Below are 18,355 nucleotides of genomic sequence, written 5' to 3' on the forward strand. Positions count from 1 at the left end.
ATATATAGAGAACTAGTTGTAATCAAGAAGGCAACTTAAAATTTGAGCTTGTCTACACAGCAGGTTACTGCGCAACAAACCAGCTTGCCACCCGGTAACATCCCATGTGGACACTGCTATAGCACAGTGAAAGTCCTGGAGTGTGATTTGACTCATTACACCACCACACTCTAAGATTTTTAATAGAGAGAGGAAACTGGATTCAACAGAATTTCATTTTTTAAATTATTTAAGGTGCTGTTAGAAGCTAGATTAAGACTTTTTTTATTTAAATATGTTTTTAAGTTCAGTGTCCTATATATATGTATGTACATTTATTTATTTATTTTATTTATGTATTGGAATGGCTTTACATTGCAAATATATGAACTTATTTAGGGCCAAAACCTATTTCCTTATGCCACTCCCTAACTCTTCCACATGGGGCAGAGAGAACCCAAAAAGGCAGCAAAAGTAGTGCACTTCCACTTTGTGGTGGGGAGAGGTGTTTAGTTTCAGAGAGCCTCCATAAGGGACCCAGGGGAGGGACACAGCTAGTGGATTTCTGATTGCATGGATCCAAATTTTCCCTTGAGAGGAAGGAAAAGGGTGGCAGATGCCACTCTAACTTATGAGCTGCTGTAGTGGCCATGGAGATGCTGTGTCAAATTCATGCTCTCAGGTGATATGAAGGATTCCATCTCTTCCGATCATTTGTACAAGACCTGCATACCTGGGCTCTGCAAAAAGAAGAGAGGGTGTCACTCTATATGAATAAAATGTGTGCTTATATAATGTTTACACCCTGTATATTTTATAATTAACCCCATAATTACAGGTTTCAGAGTGGTAGCTGTGTTAGTCTGTAAGGTGCCACAAGTGCTCCTCGTTCCCCCCCCCCCCATGATTACAGAATCAATCATGATCTTTTATATATGATGACCCATTTAATGGACCATATTTATAAATAGAGGGTGAAATTTTGGTCCCCTCCACAAAGCCTGGGAAAAAGGCCGACCCATAGGTCAAAGGATAGAAATCTTTATTCCCCCTCCCTGAGAGCATCTGATTGTGTATCTGCATTGGCAGGCTTTGCCTTTAGTACAGCTCATAGGCTTCATGTCCCCTTTGCACTGTTTATGGTCAAAGGATCTATCTGCAAAGGCCATTGGCCTACTCCCTCAACCTGTCTGCACATCTCCTTTCATGCTCCTGCTAAGACATGTCATGGAGTTTCTGTGTCCCCTCTGTGTTCTATTTTGAACTGCCTTTCTCCTCTGCTCCCAAAGCAACAGTCACACATTGACTGAATTAAAGTTTGGGCCTGCTAGAGTGGTATCAGGAGGACTTGGACCAGAATGCTCATCTAGTGGACTAGACCAATGACATCCAATGACAGTTTGTAATTTTTTGTCTTACCTTTATATTGAATGACTGGATCATAACAATCAAGGGACAATATAATCAGCTCTTTAATGACTCTGGCCCGTATGCATAAAACTATAACATTTGCTGCAAGACATAAGGCTTACATAAAAAAAATAGATTAAACGCTTGTCAAGTATATGATAGATATAATAGTGAAATATTACTGTTTAGAAACGAAATGCAAGTATATCTGTTAAAAATTGATTTGTCTTTCCCTTTAGTCTTAATGCCATGATTAATAGGAGGGAATTATGGCTTGATAGATTTTGCTAAATATCTGCCATTCTTCTTCAAAAATCTTTAGAAATCTATTAAAAAAAGCTCAGTGCTGGCACAATGATTGATGCTAAAACTGCAGGACAGAATGAATAGCTCAGAATGGCTTTCACCACAGTGTTTTAAGTTTTGTTTAAAGTGATATATTATTATCTGAAGCCCTAACACAATAAAGTGATGCTGCGTAATTCTGCGTAGTAGTTTTAAAATTTACTGAAATGCACCTTTTTGTATTGTCTTTTCTACATACAATTTCTTTATTTTTAGCAATCTGAAAATATAGCTATTGTTGATATTTTACAACTTAATAAGATTTTAGATTTATTGCAGTTTGTTGTTTTTGATGACTTTGTATACACTATAGTAATCATAACTAGCAGTAGTATGCCATCATATTTGTAATAAATATTAACTTTAGCACTGACAGTTTAATTTTTACCAGGTAAGTCGGAAGAGCTCTTTAGTATTTGAGTTGTAGAAATCTTGGAAGATACTCAGCTTATTCAATAGAAAGAAATGTCAGTACTAGCAGTTCTGTGTCACTGAAATTTAAAAAAAAAAGCAGTACATGCAACAGTATAAGTACTGAAGGAATCTTAAGTCATTACCAGTAACACAAATGGGTCCTGATTCTGCAAACATTTAAGTGTGTGCATACATTTATTTACATGAATGCTTACAAATTGTGTATTTTAGACAAGCAACATGTGGGGATATTAATGTGAGCTGCACATCAATAGTACTTCTCATGCACTGTGTAAAAGTTTTTTTTCCCCCTAGTGTCTTATTTACTAAAAACTACATTGTGTTTGAAACCAAGTTTCACAATTTTTGCATAAAATTAATCTGAGGATAATATATGTGATTCATTACAAGATAAAGTAATAATAAAAAGGCACACTATTCAGTTTGCTGAGATGAAGACTAATTTGCAGTGTAGCAGGAATGCAAATTAAAATGGGAAAATACATGGGTATGACGTATGTCCCTTTTGTGTTTCTGTACTGTGACTAATCTGTTCATACGGCAGATAAAACTCACTAACGTAAAATATTTGTCTTGCATATTTTAAAACAGAAAATATGGAACCTCCCACCGATTGCACTTTTCGTATTCCCCTCCCCATTTTTGTAACTATATGCCTTATTTTAAAAAAGATACTGTAATCAAATAAAAAAAGATAAATGCATTTAAATAAAAAGAATCTAGATCCTGACAGTTAAATGTGAAACCGGACAACATTTAATGTTATACACTCTGTGTTTGTGATATAGAATGTGTATGTTGTGTGCAGTTACCAAGGTAACAATTGCAGCTAGAGAATAGTGTGGAATAAAAACTCACTGTGATAAATGAAGGGAGTGTCAAGAGCTCAGGTTAGACCTTCTGCTGCACAGGTCAAAATTATATTAATGTCTGTCTCTCCCTTCATTCTCCCCCTCCTCCCCATTACCTAGTTGTTTTTAAAATCATGAAATATTTATATTTCTTGGAATGCAAGTTACGTGGAACTCTGCACTGTAGAGTATAGTGACAGTAAATACAGGTAGAGCTATATGAATATGAAACCCACAGAATGTACTAAAATGTACTTCTTTCTCAACCTTTAAGTACCTTTTTAGGCTTGGAGCAAAAGTGAAGTGCAATTTATTTGACTGTTATTTATTGATGTATTAGTGAGAAGTCTAACAAAAATATATTTCTGATTAATATTATTGAGTTTAAAAATAATTTTTCACGGTTTCCAGTGAATTATTCTGAATGGAACAGCAGAACCTAAATAAAAAAGTGGATTATTTCTATACTTAAATACTGTCTGGACCATGTTCTGCCCTGACTCTCTTTTCCTTACCCCATGGAGGCTTTGACCCTCTTTAAGGATATCTTCTGGTTGTTGTTACAGCATGAAGCAATTGGGAAAGGAGATTTAATAGAACATTTTCCTAGAGGCAAGTTATTTGCGGGTAGTTGCTGTTAGATAGATTTGATAGTGGCTTCTCTGACTTTAAGTGTTCACAGGGAAACTGGATTGCTATTCTGATACTTACGTCACCTCCTGAGGTTACCCATCAAAATGAGAACTGAGCATTACTCTCTGTTAATTTTTTTTATTTGTCTTGATGAAACCATTTGTCTTAAGGATTGCTTTCATTCTTAATCTGAAATCAAGTTGAAGTCTAAAAAGACTGAGTAAAATATAAAATCGTGCGGCTTGTTTGAAGTGATAGGCAGGATTTAATGCCCCAGCACAGGATGTGGATCCAGGGACTTCAGATTTCTCAATCCGGTACTAACACAGACTCTCTCTGAGTTCTTGGACAAGTCACTTCAACTATCTGGATGAAATTCTGGCTCTATTGACGTCAATGGGAGTTGTGATATTGACAGGGCCAGGATTTCACCTTCTGTCTCAGTTATCCAGCTTGTAAAACAGGTATAATGATATTCACTTAACTACTTGACAGAGCTGAGGATTGCTAACATTTGTAAAGTGCTTTGAAGATAAGCAGTATATGTTTTCTAAATATTATTTAGGCTTACAGAATTTGAGTAGTCTTTGTGTGAGGCCTTGGGCCTCAATTTTGTAGGCACTTACTGATGTTCACAAATGTGTGCAGAATTAGTGGTTTAATTTCTGCTGGTGAAAAAAAAAGTGGTCAGTTTTAAGTAACTGCTCTAGATATGGACTATGGAAAAGCCTTTATTTCCTGGACCATACATTGCTAGTAAATAAAACTACTTGAGTAAGAATAAAATTTTACAACTTCAGGAAGGCTACAGATACCTGTACTTTGCTTAATATTTTAGGTAATTAAAATTAATCCACATTGTTATTTTTACTTTAATAATATGTTCAAATGTACCTTAATAATGCACTCCTGCCTACAGCATTCATTCAGACAAGCTCCAATGGGAATTTATTGGAATGTGTGAGGATAGGGCAATCAGCTCTTAAAATTCACTGGCTTTATTACCTGGAAAATATATTTATTGTCAGTTGGTGAGCTACTAACAAAACAATATTAGAATAATTCAGTTATGTGCTAAAATATTTCAAGCTAAACTAGCTGAAGTCTGCTCTAATAGCTGCTTGGCATTATATTACTGTTAATGAAGTGTTAAAAAAGCACAGTTTTAAAAACTTTTTAATCAAGGTATCTTCACCTCCTGTTAAGTATGGGTCTCCAGATATGTGCACTACACAATGGTGAAGTTGGAGCTTAGGTTATTTACTAACAACTGAATCCTTTCAAGTGTCTCCTTACTTTTCACAGATTTTTGGAATCAGTTATTTTGTTGCTGAAGAGGTGGTCATGAAATTGAGGGTGGGTTATTAAATAGGACTGCTAATCATCCCAGAAGGTGTATTGCTGTGTAGGTGTACTGGGACTCCCAATTATGAATCCAATCTATTATATACTTCAGTTTATATTAGGGGTTATCAGAGCTGCAGTTCTAGTTTAAAGTTGAGATCCATCTTCCATTCTATCCCCACTTTTCCATAACTTTCCCAAACAAATTACTGGTCTCAGTCCAAAGATAAATTTGAGCAAAATTGTCTAGTCATCTTTGAATTATGCATGCATGGGGAGAAAAAAAATCTTCTATACTTTCCACTAAGGAATATGGTATTCAGAGAACTCAGAAGTTGTTGAAATGAGAATTGTTAAATTTGACTTATTTTGGAGATTTTGTTAAGACTTGAACCATAGGGCCCCTTAAACTGCTCTAAGGGCTTATAGTAGCTTTAACTTTTTAAATCACACTAAGAACTTAGTGTGGTATAAACAGTTTATTCAGCTTCTAGAGATTCAGTTAAGGACAACACAGCATTCAAGAGGCCTTACATAAGGAAAACAGCCCGTTTCAGGCGGTATCAAGCTAATTAACTCCAGAACAAGAGACTTACAAGCATGGCTTGGTAAAGTCAACAGAATTTATAAACTCTGAAAACTGAATGGCCTGGCTTTAATTTCCCCATCCCACACTTGTATAGATTTTGTTGTTGAAGTATATTGTTGTTCTTAAGGTGCCTTAAGAAAGTTTACCAGCTTTCAAATTCAAGAAAATGAATTGTACATATGTTGTTTTCTTTTGTAATACAATAGAGTGTAAACTCTTTGTTAGAATGTATGGGTTCCATTTTTAAAAAGCTAGCTGGGTATTTTATTCATGTGCAGTGCTGGGGAGGGTTGCGGTAGGGAAAGATAGGATAGAGGTCCTGGAAGCCAAATTTAGTCTGCTAGGTAAGAGATTAAAGTCCAGGGCCTTTATGGTAACATTCTCTCAGATGTTTCCAGTTCCACATGCAGGGTCAGTTAGGCGGAACTGCAGGGTCTCAATGTGTGGCTAATATGATGATGTTCAGAGGAGCGATTTAGGGCATGGCTACACTTGCAGGTGTAGAGTACTGTGAGTTAAATCTGCCTTTGTACAGCGCAGTAGGGAAAGCGCTGCAGTCTGTCCACACTGACAGCTGCAAGCGCACGGGTGTGGCCACATTTGCGGCGCTTGCAGTGGCATTGGGAGCAGTGCATTACGGGCAGCTATCCCACAGAGCACCTCTTCCCATTCTGGCGCTGTGGCTTGTGGGAAAGGGGCGGGGAGTGAGGGGAATTCTGCGTCCTGTCCCAATGCCCTGTGATGCGTCAGTTCGCATCCCACCATTCCCTTTGCTTCCGTCCACATTTGGCGCCATATTTCAACGGTTGTTGTACTGCGCACTCTGTCTTCCCTTTGAGTTTGCGGAAATGGAGCCCAAACAGCTGAGGAGTATGCTGATGAGTCTCGCCAGCACGTCACGTTTGGCAGTTGAGTTATTCCTTATCATCCAAAGTGACAGTGAGGACTTGAGTAACGCATATGATATGAGTTTGCTTGGGTCATTCACGGACATACTCACTACCGTGGAACGCCGCTTTTGGACGTGGGAAACAAGCACTGAGTGGTGGGATCACATCGTCATGCAAGTCTGGGATGACGAGCAGTGGCTGCAGAACTTTTGGATGAGAAAAGCCACTTTGTGAGGCTTTCGCCCCCACCCTGCGACACAAGGACATGAGATTGAGAGCTGCTCTGATTGTGGAGAAGCGGGTGGCTGTTGCAATCTGGAAGCTGGCAACTCCAGACCGATCAGGTGCTAACCAGTTTGGAGTGGGGAAGTCGACCATTGGAATTGTGTTGATGCAAGTTTGCAGGGCCATTAATCGCATCCTGCTCAGAAGAACCTTGACTCTGGGTAAGGTGCATGACATTTGTGGCTGGCTTTTCACAAATGGGTTTCACTGACTGCAGAGGAGTGATAGATGGCACGCATATTCCAATTCTGGTATCAGCCCACCTAGCCTCCGAGTACGTTAATCGGAAGGGGTATTTCTCAATGGTTCTTCAGGTGCTTGTGGATCACCGTGGGCATTTCATTGACATTAACACAGGCGGCGCTGGAAAGGTGCATGACGCATGCATCTTTTGGAACACTGGCCTGTTCAGGAATGTGCAAGCCCGGACTTTTTTCCCAGACCAGAAGATCACCGTAGGGGAAGTTGAAATGCCCATTGTGATCCTTGGAGACCCCGCTTACCCTTTAATGCCATGGCTCATGAAACCCTACACAGCGAGCCTTGACAGCAGCAAGGAGCAGTTCAACAACAGGCTGAGCTGGTGCAGAATGATTGTGGAGTGTGCTTTTCGATGTTTAAAGGGCCGCTGGCGCTCTCTATATGGGAAGCTGGATCTGGCCGATGACAGCATCCCTGCGGTTATATACGCATGCTGTACCTTCCATAACATTTGTGAAGGGAAGGGTGAAAGATTCAACTCAGGCATGGAACTCAGAGGTTCAACACCTGGAGGCTGAATTTGAACAGTCAGAGAGCAGGGCTATTAGAGGGCCCCAGCGCGGGGCTGCAAGGATTAGGGATGCCTTGAGGGAGCAATTTGAGGCTGAAAGCCACAAGTAACGTCTGGTGTCTTGCACGGGAGTGAAGTGTAGTGGTTCCAATGTTAGTAGGAATCTATGTTTGCTACGCTGACGTGCAGTGGCTGTTGCTTTCCTGGGCTAAGGTATCTTTTACTTTATGCAATAATAAAGAATGTTTTCAAAGCCAAAAAATCCATTTATTGAAAAGAAAATGCATTTATTGAAAAGAGACACAACTGCTTGGGAAACAGAAAGGGCAAGGGGGTGGGGAATGGTACAATCACAGATTTGTGTATTTCCTGTCTGGAGTGCTGTGCAATGAGTGCTGCACTTCAGGATGGCTTTACTGCATGGTGATGGGGGTTGAGTGCCATGAGTAAGAGTCATAGTTTTCAGGGCTGGGTGGTGAAGCTACAGGTGTTGGAGGCAGCTGGTGGCAATAAGAACCCGGATGTTGGGGAAAGTGGGTTGGAGGTGACATGGGGGCACAAGGGAAAGAGTTTTGGGAAAAGGACTGTTGGGGTGGGGCAAGTGCAATAGTGCTCCGCCGCATTGTAACGAGCGCCCATATCGAGTCTGCTTGGTGCCCCATGATGCTTATCAGCCGCTCCATGCTTTCGTGCCGGCCATCCGCATTCTGCTGGCAGACCCTGCTTTCACTCTCCCGCCACTCCTGCACTTTTTGATTTTTATTACTTGAATGCAGCATTACTTCATGCAACGTCTTCCTTGCTTCCACATGGCCTCTTTCTAATTCTTTGGAGTCTTTTGGCAGGTGATAACATGGACGGCTGAGATCTCAAGGTTGCATCTGTAAAGGCAAAATGCAACACTTAACAGAGGCAGCATTGTTCACACCAGACAGAGCAATGATTCCCCCATACTTAAGGGCAAACGCAGTCTACACAATAGCATAATTTGCCCGTCCCAAAGTGAGTGCTCATAACCCACGGGAGCCCCAAAATAGTGAGTAAGCACAGTGTGAAGCGTGACTGACTGTTTCACGGCTATACTGTCCTCTTGGTTTCTGTGCCTTGGGGAGACAGCAGCAAGGGGCCCCTATACTGAATACTGTTCCCACATTGTCCACAGGAGTTCATCCTGGAAGATATCTCGCTGCTGAGGATGACCTGGGAAGCAAGGGAGGGTCTTCTACTGCAATGGGGCTTCCGCCCTGGCCCATATGCAGTTTGCCTGTGTGCAGCAATGGTCCTACACCCCTCACGGCATAGTGGCATGGGCAAGTTAGCCTGCCTGGGACAAGGACCACAGTGGCTCTCCCGAGAAATCTGCACAAGCACATTGCCCAAGTTCAGGATGAGACCTTTGAAGAGATCACTGAGGCCGGTTACTGCGATGTGAGAGAGTACATCAATGCCCTATTCCGCATCTAGGCATGCATGCAGCCATAACCCTCCTCGCCCCAAGAGCCCGCACTAATAACTTCCTTCCCAAAATGAAAACCGCTTACTGGACACCTCCTCTGGTGTTTGTCCTTCCCCAAGCACCGGCCACTGTGACTGGCTACCTTTCTCCTAGCTTGAGAACAGCTCCTGGCTGCATGCATCTAGGGATGCCGGGGTGTCTTCCTCTACCTCAGCACCCTCGCTCCCACTTTGCTCCTCCTTCTCCTCCTCCTGCCTTGTTGGACTAGGCTCTGAAGTGTCCATGGTGGTCCCTGGAGTGGAGGTGGGGTCGCCCCAAGTATTGCATCCAGCTCTTTGTAGAAATGGCAGGTCGTGGGGGCAGCACCAGAGTGGCTGTTTGCCTCATGGGCTTTGTTGTAGGCATTCCGCAGCTCCTTCACTTGAACCCTGCACTGCAGTGCGTCCCGGTCATGGCCCTTTTCCATCATATCCCTTGATATCTGACCGAAGGTATCCTAATTCCTACAGCTGGAGTGCAGCTGGGACTGGACAGCTTCCTCCCCCCAAACACTGATGAGGTCCAGCAACTCGCCATTGCTCCATACTGGGGCTCGCCTGGCACATGGAGGCATGGTCACCTGGAAAGATTCACTGATAGCATGAGTAAACAGGAAGGGATATTTTAAAATTCCCAGAGAATTTAAAGGGCGGGTCTGATGGTTGGTCACCTGAGGGCAGGGCAGTAGAGTTCAAAGTGATGACCAGAGTGGCTAGCACAGGCATTGTGGGTCACTTCTGGAGGCTGATCAGAGTGCACTATAAGACCAGGGCGTCCACACTAGCATTGCAGCGCTCCAGCAGGGACGCAGCAAATGTTATTCCACTCGCCGAGGTGGAGTACCAGGAGCACTTTAGCCGCAGAGTCAGAGCGCTTTACGTGCCTTGCCAGTGTGGACAGGTAGTGAGCTAGTTTACCTGGGGCTCCTTTATTGCGCGGAAACTTGCAAGTGTAGCCAAGGCCTAGGAACTGGGGAACTTTTTAGAAAAGGAGGAGCCTGTACAGGAAGGGTGGGCTCCACCTAAACCAAAAGGGAACCAGATTGCTGGCATGTAAAACTAAAAAGTTTGTAGAGGAGTTTTAAAGTAAGGGTTAGGGAAAGCCGATAGGTGGAAAGGAGCACATGGTTTGGACAGAGACATCCCTCAGGGGAGGATTTATTACAGGGATGCCATATATCCTAGTAAAAAGGAGAGGATAGAAGTTGGTAAAGTACAGGTAGGAGCTGAAGAGGAACAGTCAAATGAAAGGTGAATAGTCACATGAAGGCAGCCAACTAAATATTGATGAATTTTATAAGTGGTTGCAAGCAACTGCAAGAAGTCTAAATATTAAGATGGGTGAATTTGAGTGTCTGGTGGAATGGTGATAATCAATGGGCCATGGTAACATCAGGGTACAAAATATATAGGATGACAGAGTAGGTTCTTCTGGTGGTGGAGTGGCACTATATGTGAAAGAAAACATAGAGTCCAATAAAGTAAAAACATTAAATGAATCAAACAATACTGTAGAATCCCTATGGTTAGAAATTACATTCTTGAATAATAAGAGTATAGCAGTAGGAATATACTACCAACCGCTTGATCAGGATGGTGATGGTAACTGTGAAATGCTCAGGGAGATTAGAGAGGCTACAAAAACAGAAAAAGCAAAAATAATGAGGGATTTCAATTATCCCCCATTGACTGGGATGGGATGCAGAGATAAAATTTCTAGACAGCATTAATAATTTCTTCTAGGAGCAGCTAGTCCTGGAACCCACAAGGGGGGAGGCAATTCTTGATTTAGTATTAAGTGGCACACAGGATCTTGTCCAAGAGGTGGATATAGCCGAACTGCCTGGTAATAGTGACCATAATGTAACTAAATATAACATCCTTTGGGGAGGGGGGAAATACTAAAGAAACCCTCCACAGTAGCATTTAACTTCAAAAAGGGTAACTACAAAAATGTGGAAGATATTTAAATGAAAATTAAAAGGAACAGTAGTGAGTTAAATGCCTGCAAGCTACAAGAAAACTTTTAAAAAAAACACCATCATGGAGGCTCAAACTATATGTTATACCCCAAATTAAAAAACATCAGCACAGGACCAGAAAAAGAAATACCGTGGCTAAGTAAAGTAAAAGAGGCAGCTAGAGACAAAAATACATCTTTTAAAAATTGGAAGTCAAATCCTGCTGAGGAAAACAGAAAGGAACATAAACTCTGTCATGTCAAGTGTAAAAGTATAATTAGGCAGGCAAAAAAGAAATTTGAAGAGCAACTAGCAGAAGGCACAAAAACTAACAGCAACAATTTTTTTAAGTACATCGGAAGTAGGAAGCCTGCCTAACAATTTGAGAGGCCACTGGACAATCAAGGTGCTAAAGGAGCATTCAAGGAAGAAAAGGCCATTGTGGAGAAGCTAAATTAATTCTTTGCATCGATCTTCACTGCAGAGGATGTGAGGAAGATTCCCACATCTCAGCCATTCCTTTCAGGTGACAAATTTGAGGAACTCTCACAGATTGAAGTGTCTGTAGAGGAGGCTTTGGAACAAAATAATGAATTAAACAGAAGTAAGTCACTAGGACCAGATGGTGTTCACCCAAGAGTTCTGAAGGAGCTCAAATATGAAACTGCAGAACTGCTAACTGTGATATGTGACCTGTTGCTTAAATCAGCTTCTGTACCAGATGACTAGAAATTAGCTAATGTGATGACTTAAAAAAAAAAAAGACTTCAAATGTGATCCTAACAATGACAAACCATTTAACTTCAGTACCAGGCAAATTAGATGAAACTATAGTAAAGAACAGAATTGTCACACACACACACACATATGAACATGATATCTTGGGGAAGAGTCAACACAGCTTTTTTAAAGGGAAATCATGTCTCACCAGTCTATTAGAATTCATTATGGTCATCAGCAAACTTGGACATGGAGGATCCAGTGGATATAGTGTACTTGGACTTTCAGAAAGCCTTGACAAGGTCCCTCACCAAAGGCTTTTAAGCAAATTAGGCAGTCATGAGATAAGAAGGAAGGTCCTCTCACGGATCAGTAACTGGTTAAAAGATAGGAAACAAAGCATAGGACTAAATGGTCAGGTTTCACAGTAGAGAGAGGTAAATAGCAGGGTCCCCCAAGAATCTGTACTGGAACTAGTGGTGTTCAACATATTCCTAAATGATCTGAAAAAGGGGGTGAACAGTGAGGTGGCAAAATTTGCAAATGATACAAAATTACTCAAGATAGTTAAGTCCAAAGCTGACTGAAAAGAGTTATAAATGAATCTCACAAAACTGAGTCACTGGGGAAGAAAATGACGTATGAAATTCAGTGTTGATAAATGCAAAGTAATGCACATGGAAAACATAATTCCACATATACAAACAAAATGAGAGGGTCTAAATGGGCTGTTACCACTCAAGAAAAAGGTCTTGGATTCATTGTGGATAGTTCTCTGGAAACATTTGCTCAATGTGCAGTGACAGTCAAAAAAGCTAACTGAATGTTAGGAGCCATTAGGAAAGGAATAGATAATAAGAGAGAGAGTTTGATAATGCCACTAAATAAATGCATGGGACCCCACATCTTGCATGCTGTGTGTCATTTGGGTCACCCCATTCCAAAAAAGAGACATTAGAATTGGAAAAAGTACAGAGAAGGGCAACACAAATGATTGAGTGCATGGAACAGCTTCCCTATTAGGAGAGATTAAAAAGACTAGGAGCGTTCAGCCTAGAAAAGAGAGGCAACGGGGGGGGGGGGGGCAAGATATAAGAGAGGTCTATAAAATCATGAATAGTGTGGCAAAAAGTGAATAGGGAAGTGTTATTTACCCCTTCACATAACACAAGAACCAAGGGTCGCTCAATGACATAGGTTTAAAACAATCATAAGGAAGTACTTCTTTACACAATGCACTGTCAACCTGTGGAGTTCATTGCCAGAGGATGTTGTGAAAGCCAAAAGTATAACTGGGTTCAAAAAAAGAAATAGATATGTTCATGGAGGACAAGTCTATCAAAGACTATTAGCCAAGATGGTCAGGGTGTGTCCCTGATGGTGTGTCCCTAAACTTCTGACTGCCAGAATCTGGGACTGGATGACATGGGTTGTGATAAATTGCCCAGTTGTGTTCATTCCCTCCAAATCATCTGGCACCGACCCTGCTGGAAAACAGGATACTGGGCATAGGTGCCAACTTCCCCTCTACCTGGTGGGTGTTCGACACCCCCCCCGCCCCTGCCCCGCCTCTTCCTGCCCCTCCACCATCCTCGGCGGGGTGGCAGGAAGCACTGGGAGGGAGGGGAAGGAGTGGGGATGCAGCACGTTGGGAGGTGGGGGGGAGAGAAAGGAGGCGAGGAGTGGGGAGCTTGGCTGCCAGTGGGTGCAGAGCACCCACAAATTTTTCCCCATGAGTGCTCCAACCCTGGAGCACCCACGGAGTCAGCGCCTATGATACTGGGCTGATCCAGTATGGCCATTCTCATGTTCTTATGATTCTTACGAATTAACTACAAGTTTGGAATATGTTTTCTCATTTTAGATTTTTAACTACTAAAAACAATAAAACTACCCAAAACAATTTTTCATTTTAATTCAGTTTTGTTCATTTTTAAAATAAATTAATTTTAGCTGTTCTGGAATTATAGTAGATTATGGGAAGCATTGTTGCTGTGATTTTCCCCAACACTTTGTGTTGGTTTATGTGTCAGATGTGCTGCTAAGAATAGTAAATCTAGAAATGAAATGAGCTGCCTAATCCAGATTTGCAATTCACAACATTGCTGTTGTTAATACAAAGAGCATTCTGTGAATTGAAAATAGTGACTATAAGAAAAATTTGTACTAAAATACATTAGAAATTAATTAACTCTTTAAACTGATAAAATGTAATAGACAACTAGAAAATTACTCATAGTTTGCATAAAATGAACAGTTTGAGGTATAAATTAACACTGAATGTACATTAGAGGCTACAGTTGTATAATGCATGTGTGCTATTACAAGCATTGAAGAATATTCAGTTTATATTATAGCACACACACAAACCTACATTAAAAATAATTTTATTAAGGTTACAAAGTCAAGCGCTCAAAAGTTTAGAAATGCCAAAATTTAAGTTGGCTATGCAACCTTAATTCAGCCCCCTTCTATGTCGGCATTGTAATGTTGTCTTTACTTACATGATCACATACTATTTTTCCCCCAAGAACTGTGCCTCATTCAGAGAACAGTATGACAGTGCTCACTTAGTGAGTTTTATTCAATGTTTTGTTTTATCCTCAGTGTTCAGTCTGTGGCCCCACGCTGCACACTATTCAAACTCTGCTCTGAAGATGGAACAGGTTGAGTCAGGACAGTGAGAGCACAAGAAAAACAGGCTTCCTGTTCTCAATTCAGAGCCTAGGCCCAGACCCGGTATGGCATGGAGAAGTCAGAAATTGCGGTTGCAGGGAAAATCCTGCTCAGCCCCCCTGCAGCTTTGGGCTGGAAAATGCCCAATGAAGATGGAAACTTTGTGGAAAGTCTAGTAAATTGCTACTGAGCATGTGCAAATGGACAGCAAAAGATACATCCCTTACACCAAAGCTACCTCTCTGCCAAATTTAAAGTCGCACCTTCAAAGCATGGTGGCATTAGATATCACAAGATCATGGGCAGGAATGGATAGAGCCCTTGAGGTGAGGCTGTAATGGAGATTTTGAAAGGGAAAATATGTGGATGATTTCACCCTTTCTTGGGGAGTGGGGGGGAGAAAATGGTGAAAAGGAGAAGAAAGAACAGGACAATTGGACAAACCCAGAAAACTCAAGCTGAAAAGCACATTAGAGAATTGGTTCACAACCTTTTGTATATACACAAAAGTAATGCATGAAGAGAACCTGGAGTTGAAGTGTGACCCTTTTGAAATATATGGATAAGGAGGCAATATGGCCTAGTGGTTAGGATGATGGATTGGGAATCAGAATACCTGAATTCTTACCCTGGCCTTGCAACAGACCTACTGTGTAACCTTGGGTAGGTGGTTTTTCTCATTTGGGCAGTGGAGGATCAGAGTTTGCTGTAGGAACAGCCAAGACCTATGGCTGAAATGCATTAAAGAAGTGGGGGGAGGAAGTGTTTTAATTCTTCATGCAGATACAAACATGCATAGGGAGTGTGGAGAGCAGGACGGCATTTGTTAGAGATTACAAGGGAAAGAGAAAATCCCTGACTGGTAAAAGTCCTACTAAGGATTGCACTTTACCTCTCTTTGCCAAGGTAGTCATAAAATTTCTTTATAACTTGCGCACAGTCAGGGCAGAGGAAGAAGGGGAGATGGTATTCACGTGTAAGGTGGTATTTTACACTTACTTGGTATGGAGAAATAATTACCTTCCAATAGGATTTGCACAGTGGAACCCAGTGAAATTTAATCTCTTGAATTATAATGTAGTGAAACTTCACTGTAAAATGGGTGAAAGTTTTTTGAAATGTACTGAAGCAATTTGCAATTTTCACACTATGGGCCTTAACAGCCTTAAAATGCAAAACTCCCATTGAACTCCAGATGGCAAGATATAGCAGGCTCCACTGTGTAAGGCAGTTTTAGCCTATGCACAACGAGACAGAATTAAGGTTGTGCATTCAGACTTAACTTTTAGAATTTCCTGCATGATTGCTTGATTTCTGAACCTTAACAGTGCAGTAATACCTGATTTCCACCCCCTCCACCATTTACTATAACAATTGGTTAGATTATGAGTCTGACGTAGGTCTATACCATTTCAGTTAGTGCTCCCATTTGCTGAACAATGTATTTAAAAATAAAGATAATGTACTTGAATAATATTTTCATATACATACTGCATAATTTATACATTAAATTGTGCTAGGTACATAGTTTATATTACTGACTAGCATTCTAATACAAGTGCATGTGCCTTTAATATATAAAAACTAATGGAAATGTAATATCATGGAAGTCGCTACCTCCTTCTATATGAATTTAATAAAGGACACATTTTACAAAAAATCCTATTCCATTTTAGTTAACACAGTCTGGTTTCACAGTACAATGTAAGCTTTTCAGCCTGTGAAATCCATTAATAACCACATTAAACCCTCCCATATTGAGTTGTCAGATATAAATGATTCTTTTTTAAACAATTATCTATCTCTTGCTTCTTGCAGTTTGTTAAAATGCAATGTCAATTTACAAAGGCTGGTAATTTTTTTTGTTTTTTAATCATTGGTTTACCTAGCTGAGAGTTCTCAAGTCAGTGTGAAGAAAACGAAAGTTCATTCAAACCATAAATGAAAATTTCAGTTCATAAGTTTGTGCCAAACTTTAACTTGAAAAGAATATGCACTTCCCCATTTCTGAGGAGACTGTGCTAGATGTCACCCACACTTATGGTAATGAGTTTATTAACAGTATACATTTATAAAGGGCTAGATGGTGCCTGTAGGGCACAGCCATGCATTGGGAGTTATATGGCGCTGTACTGCCCCTGGGAAATACTGAAAGGTGCTCTCCCTTAGAAAAGCAGAGTGATTCCCAGGGCTCTCTCTAGTGTGATGCACTGAGATTTTTTCATTGGCAGCAAAAACTGTTGCACCCATTTTAAATGTACGAGACTGCAGTGCTGTTACCAAGATACAGAACTGGGATCCAAAATGCCCCACAAGTGCCAGAGATGGAATGGAGCTATAACTCCCTTCCCCATATGCACAAGCTAGCAAGAGCAGGATGCTACATGGAAAATGCTTAGGGGCTGCAATTCTGCCTTGTCCTTACACAGTCAGCAGAAGGCAGAGAGGGTCCTTCTTCCTGCTGTTACACTCTGTGGTCATGCAAGGCAGAATCTGCTCCAATGAATCTAGAATCTGTCTCTGTATCTGATTTAAACTGTTTAAAAATGTGAAGCATGAACAGACTTTGTGATGTTTTTCATTGTAAAGAAATAACTGCCTAAGTGATATTTTCAGTTATAACTGCTAGTGGCTTTGTCCTAGACCCCAGAATCAGTGCTATGCCCCAGCTTTTAAACAGGAACCCCTTCAGTCTGCCAGACCCTCCAAGGGGCCCCAATCTTCCTTCAGGGTAGGCCACACTGCCTCCCGAACTCAGAGACCAAGCCTCTGGGCTTAAGCACTCCTGCTTCACACTGTGAGCTCTGCCCAGTGAGTCCAAGTGAGATAGGCTCCTCCTCGTAGGCTTATGCACTCTTCAGGGACTAATGCATATTTGCAGTGACACCAGGCAGTGTTTTCAAAACAGTAGGGGTTATTAGTCAAATGGAACACAGCATTGGAAAGTCCTTAGATTAGCATATAGAAATGAAGGTTAAGACATAGTTCATCTCGCCAAGCCAGAGCCATCCACCAACTGAGCTTTAATGGACTCCAATACCGCTTCTGTCTCTCTCAACTGGTAATGGGCTCCATTACTGCATCAGTCTCTCTCTGACCCTTTTGTCAGTCCCAGGTGAAAGCAGCCAGCCTCTTCCAGAAGTCCACTCATTTCCCATTGCCGATCATCTCTCCACCCTTTGTTCTCAAGCTGTTTTCTGCTCTGCTTCCCTGCTAAGACTGTATATGTGTGTGTGTGTGGAGGGGGGTTAACCTCCTTCCTCTTGGTCATTGATTGCTAGGTGTGAATGATCTAGTCCAGGGATCAGCAACCTTTGGCACGTGGCTGGTCAGGGAAATCCATTGGCGGGCCGGGACAGTTTGTTTACCTGCAGCGTCCGCAGGTTCGGCTGATCGCAGCTCCCACTGGCTGCAGTTCGCCATTCCAGGCCAATGGGGGCTGCGGGAAGCGGCAGCCAGTACATCCCTCGGTCTGCGCTGCTTCTTGCAACCCCCATTGGCCTAAATATTAGAGAAAATTCTCACCTGACCTCTGAAAATCAGTCCCATTTAAGTTATCCCAAATTAGAGACCCCCAAATTGGGGCACCGAAAATCACTGATCATCTTTGAAAATCTGGCTCTCAAGCCTACATTTTCAGAGGTCTTTAGGTACCAAAAGAAGCAGATAAGAACCACATGGGATTTTCAAGAGCACCTAACTCCCATTAAAATCAATAGACAAGTGCTTAGGAGCTTTTGAAAACACAACTAGATGCCTGTCTACTTCTTTAGACATCTAAATACCTTTGAAATCTGGACCTATGTGGCTTGCCCAAGAGACACACAGAAACTCTGTGGCAGAGACAGATCTTGAGTTTCCATCTAGTGCATTAATCACAAAAACATTTTTCTTTAACAATAAGGCTAATCTGGACCCTGTTTTGAAGGAGGCACAACAGCAAGGGGCTCCACATCTTTTGTTTTTTTTCA

At 41.5% G+C, this 18,355-nt stretch overlaps 1 protein-coding gene across 8 annotated transcripts in view; it reads left to right on the forward strand.

Moving 5' to 3' along the window:
• Positions 1-18,355, forward strand: part of DPYD (dihydropyrimidine dehydrogenase) — a 656,679-nt gene that overhangs the window by 286,332 nt on the left and 351,992 nt on the right. The window lies entirely within an intron of this gene.

Source organism: Caretta caretta, chromosome 8, assembly GCF_965140235.1.
Source record: "Caretta caretta isolate rCarCar2 chromosome 8, rCarCar1.hap1, whole genome shotgun sequence".
Classification (NCBI taxonomy): Eukaryota; Metazoa; Chordata; order Testudines; family Cheloniidae; genus Caretta; species Caretta caretta.